The 5,525-nt window shown below is 39.3% G+C and overlaps 1 non-coding gene across 1 annotated transcript; it reads right to left on the bottom strand.

Annotated features, from left to right (window-relative positions):
- Positions 1–302: 302 nt before the first annotated feature.
- On the bottom strand, positions 303–377 carry TRNAQ-UUG (transfer RNA glutamine (anticodon UUG)). Its single transcript has one exon. It is a non-coding gene; the product is annotated as a tRNA-Gln (tRNA).
- Between the last annotated feature and the right edge of the window lie 5,148 nt (positions 378–5,525).

Below are 5,525 nucleotides of genomic sequence, written 5' to 3'. Positions count from 1 at the left end.
TGCCTGTAAGGTTAAGGGGGACGATGGTTAAGGAAAGAGGATTTAGGATTTAGGATTTTAGATTTCTGGGCCTTCGGCGTCTAAAGCCATTTAGCCCTTCACGATTTGAGGGATGACGTCCCTCGGTGAGCACACAATCCGGGAAAAGGGAAGGAAGAAAAGATTGGGGAAGGAAGGAAGCGGTCTCGGACCTATAAGTTATGTACCACCCCGGCATTTGCCTGGTGTGAATGAGAAAAACCCAGGAAAACCTCATTCAGGGTGGCTGGTCTGAAAAAGCGTGTTACACTTTTTCGATCGAATGACCCCACCGGGAATCGAACCCGGGACCACTCGTACCAAAGGCGAGAGCGTTAGCGACTACGCCACGCGGGGCCACAGTTAACCAAAGAGAATGATGATGAAGAAATTGATTTAATGATGATGTGGGAGAAAACAGGAGTGCCCCGTAAAAACCCACGGACACGATGTTGTTCACCACAAACTTACTTTGCCGGAGATCCAACCAGGGACCCCACGCAACAGAGGTAAGCGCTATATTACTTAGCCACGTGACTCCTATGAATAATTTTCATCCTTGTAATAATTGTAGACTGAAAATAAAATCCGTGCTAAGTGCCAAAAATGGAAAACTTCTGTTTAATGTTAAAAATGTGGCCTATGTGCTTAATACTACTCAGTGAAAAACTGGCTATCTAGTATTCACTGTGGAATGAGTTCAAATAATCGCCAGAACAATGCGCGTGGGTATATATCCCACTAGTTCCGAAGTAACATCTAGCATTTTTACTTAACAATTTCATTTTGGTACTTAGCACAGATTTTATAGTCAGTCTACAGTTAATAATCTACAGTCAGTCTACTGTATGCTTTTGAAAAACTATTTGTGTGATTTCTTTTAGGAAGATTTTATTTACTTTGGACCAATTACAAATGAACAAGAAAGCTAGGATGACTTACCCTTAGATACATAATACTTATTTATGTAATACAAAGGGTGTTCAAAAAGTTTTGCACAGTGGTCTCTATTTTTTTATTTGTTGCAGGTGAAGAATGAGTTTTTTTGTGAACATACTTGGAACATTTAGTTATACACTAAGCCTACTCCATTTTGCCTCCATCAGCTGTGACACATCTGGTCCAACGTTCTTTCCATGATGTAAATGCACTTTGGTAAAATTCTGAGGATTGACTTTTACACCATCGCTTGACACAGGAAATAAGGTCTTTCTCACTATCAAATGTTTTACCGCGCAGGTGGGCCTTCAGACGTGTTTTGCTTTCAGGTTCGGACAAAAACAACCATGTTTCATCCTGGGTAATGACGCCGTCAAAACACTGTTTCCACTCCTCAGTAAAGGTCGTCATGAGACCCTCGCACACATCCTTCCTCATCTTTTTCATTTCTCTTGTCAATAATCTAGTTACCCAACGTGCACAGATTTTTCTGTACCCTAGTGACTGTACCACTGATAATACCACACTACCCAATGACAAACCAATCATTTCAGCAAGCTGTTGTGTCGTCACACATCTGTCATTTTGGAGGATTAATGGTCTCCTTATTTACATCACTCACTACCGTCGATGGTCTACCGCATCGTGGATTGTCCAGTAGAGAGAAATCACATTATTTAAACCTCTTCAACGACCGCTGGATACTGCTGCGATTCAATGTGTCCTCCCCATAAACAGGGAGCAACTTCCTGTGAATCTATGTGACAGAGTCATCGCCGGTCTTGAAGAGGAACTCCATCACCGACCGTTGTCGCAGCCTGACATCTACTTCACGGTCCATTATGCCTCACTTGTAAATAAAAGAAAATACTTTTATATACCAACTTATAGCTAAATGTTCCAAGTGTGTTCACAAAAAAAATCTTTCTCCTCCTGCAACAAATAAAAAAATTAGAGACCACTGTGCAAAACTTTTTGAACACCCTTTGTACTTTAATACAACTAAATTGTGAGTTCTCTTCTTACAGTGCAGAAACTTATGTAGCCCTGGCAACTCTGTACTGGGCGATTTTTGTGCAAAATATCCCTTTGGCATCTCTACAGCTTCTTGCTGATCCCTTTGGAGACACGATGTTCGCCTGAGGTAGCTTCTCCACAGGAATATTAAATTTTCTTGGTCCCGGAAGTGAACATATGATGGACTATCATGATTCTTTTGTTCATATATTCTTTGTTCTTTCTCATTTTCTTTCCCTTTTTTTTTAAAGTATTTTCATTTTCATCATGGAGTTTTGTTAGTGAAAGAACAAAAAGGAGATATACACAATTCATATTTCTTTCACTATCTGAGAAGAGCACGGCGGGTCAATGCTGTATAGTATAGGCTTTACACTGATGATCACCAGGCGAAACTAATCGAAGATTTGAGTCCCTCAGAAGAACATGGGCATATTAAGTTGACCACGATGCTTCTGGGCTTGTGTTTTTAACTATTCTTATAGTTTATTTGTTCTTGTTCGTAGTTGAGTCCGGAAGACATTTACAATGTAAGAAAAGTGGTGAAATGCTTTCTTCTGGAGCGAGGAGCACCTAAATTCAATCCCGGCCATACGAGTTCGTTTCTGGCAGACAACATTGTGTCTGTAGGTTCTTCCTAAACTTCTGATGCAATCAAAAATATTTGTGTGCCTTCTTTCCCTCCCAAAGTTCCAATTACAACGTTGGCAATGGAACGTCCTAGTATATCGCAAGTTTCATCAATTGAAATCCATATATTTTTGTCAGCAACACTTTTACGGATATCGTCAATAGTTCTGCTGTACGCGCTATCAACGTAAGTCTTTCTCAAAGATGATTCACTTGGAACTTTTTGTTTTGTCTGTTTCTCGAGAAAGTTTCTAAAGGAAACATTTTCTAACTTCCATATTTCCCGCGTTAACTAGAGCTTCACACAGATCATTCACAATACTGTTAGTACGCGAAGCGGGATTTGTGACTGTTCCAAGAAGATTTTGAAACTTTTCACCAGCTGATTTGCGTGTCCTTGCAGAATTGTTTTGCAGTGCTTATATGGTGTGTTACAAAATAACGCTTTTCAACGGAAACCACAGTTTCACATAACTTACAAAACAGTACAGAACCGTTTATTGAAAACACAGTACTCCCGAACTCATTCACAAATTTTTCCAACTTCTGTTGCCTCGAAAGACCAACTTTAGGCATCTTGAAATACTGAAACGCACATAAATACTAGTTCTGTATCACGTCTAAGATTTACAATAACTGCCCACCTGGCTACTTCTTGAAAGTAAGCATTTTCTTTTATCATTCCAAGAGCCGAACACTGCTTCAAGAGCCAAGAACTGAATACGCAATAGCATCCCCGCCCCTCCACTTGTCACATTCCAACGGGAATAGACCAGTTATTTTCAGACACTGAGATCGCTTGGCCAGATAAGAGCGACTCAGATCTGTGGTATGCTGTCATTCACGAGTAAATAAAGAGTAGTGGAAGAGAAAACCTGTGACAATGCAACAAATTCCTTCTAAATTGGGAAATTGCACTTTTCCTGAAAATATCATGAAAATTGCAATAATGGCACTTATGGCATTTTGCCATTAATTTCAGGCTTTAGTAATGTGTGCCTGCTTGGCCTACTGACCTAACTACCAATTTATCTCTTATCTCCATTTTATCTCATCTGGAGGCTCAGTGGGTATTCTTATTACGCCTATTCCCGTTTCACCTGCGCTCACTCGACGAAGGATGTTTAGTGTCTGAAGGAGTTTTCCCACAAAGACTCATTTCTCAATGTAAAGAGCAGTAGCATCAGCCTTCTGTAACGACAAATGTGATTGGCTGCAAGCACGTACACAGGAATTTATTTCGGTAGAGGTCCAAAGCGATCTTATTCAGATAAGTATAAAATTATTGTTTTTTCTTAATAAGAAAGAAATGACAAATATAAGTGCAAGGGAAAACATCAGAAACTATGGGGGAGCCAGTATTCTTTTCGGAAAGTGTATCAAAAGGATGAATTATTTTGAAGAACGAATCTGAATTCTGCGATTCTTTAGCAAAGAGAGACATACGATTGTGGTCCGATACGTCCGAGTCATCTTCCCAAATTTGGGAACTGCATATGTGTTTGCAGAACTTTTGAATAATTTGGTTACAGAAATGAATAAGAAACCTAATTGTTTAATTTTTCTTACCTTTACTTTTACTTCACAGTGAAATTTGTTCACGTTTATAAATGATAGTAATTATACATTATATATATCACTTACTCACTATATACTCAATATTGAGGAGATAAATTTTCGTTGGGAGCCCCTCCGTGGCTAAGCGGTTAGCGTACGCGCCTTTGGCGTGGGAGACCCGGGTTCGATTCCCGGCGGGAGCTCATGTGGTTCGGATTCCACGTTAATCAGTAGGTCCACGTCTCATATAGCCTCGCTGCTGAACGGGACGTTAAACTCAGAATCAACTCAACTCAAATTTTCGTTGGCAATTTTTGAAGCATAATTCAATTTTCGCTTGTAAGTCTCCAATTTTCCAAATTTCTGTGTTTTTTGTGAATCGAACCCTGCACTGATTATATGTACTAAAAGTCAGCTGCGCTGATTCAACTACAAAACAGTATATACCATATTTTATTCCTTAATATTGCTCTTTTGATAGAATTTTTAGTACATATGAAATTATTACTGAACAAGCGTGAGTGAGCTGCTATCAGCTAGTTGAAAATGCACTTAATGTAACTGTCTGTTAGCCTATTCTACAATATTTTATGGCATACAAATCACAATTTCAATTAAATGTATATTGTGAACTTCTTCATGTGAGCTTTTTTCCTCCTGAGTTTTGCGCCTACTAATTCCGGAGCCCGGGGCCGTCGCACCACTCGTCTCCCCCGCACGGCACTGGGTTGAGGTGGAAATCGGTTAAGGAAAAGAGGATAAATTCAACCCCAAATTGTGCGTTGCCACACATAGCCTACGTAACTTGAAAGCTAAAACTTTCCAATCATTTCAGTGAGAAACATATTCAATTTTGAAGCAAGCAGCATACAATACATTTCAGTATCGTACAGTACATTGACTCGACTGAGAGTACTATCTACACTATATTATATTCTAAAAATGGCCATTAAATCTTTATTTTCTTTTAGCGTACTAACGTGAGAAACATGATACTTCTCGACTCGTTTCCCTGACCAGAATCGAGACGAGACGAAAAATTACTCGTGATTCGTGGCAAGACTAGTTCACTTCACTCAGGTTCTAGATCTCAAATTCTGTTTTAGTGTTACATTATTCATAATACAACATGTATAAGTTGATAAAGTGATTGTACTCATCACCGAGACGAGGAAAACTTATCTCTCGTCTCGTATGCAACATTAATTATGAAGTGGCCTTTAGATATGCATTATAATAAAAGTAACATGATACAAACCCAGTTGGGGGTAAGTATAAGTACGAGGAATGATTGGAAAAAGCTTACAAAGCATATTATGGTTTGTGTGTGAGATATAGCTGGAAGATTAACGCACCTGATGATA

The sequence above is a fragment of the Thermobia domestica genome, chromosome 1 (genome assembly GCF_964235325.1).
Source record: "Thermobia domestica chromosome 1, izTheDome1.hap1.1, whole genome shotgun sequence".
NCBI classification, from domain to species: domain Eukaryota; kingdom Metazoa; phylum Arthropoda; class Insecta; order Zygentoma; family Lepismatidae; genus Thermobia; species Thermobia domestica.
The sequence above is the reverse complement of the archived record's forward strand: the minus strand, read 5'-3'. Positions and strand labels throughout refer to the sequence as shown.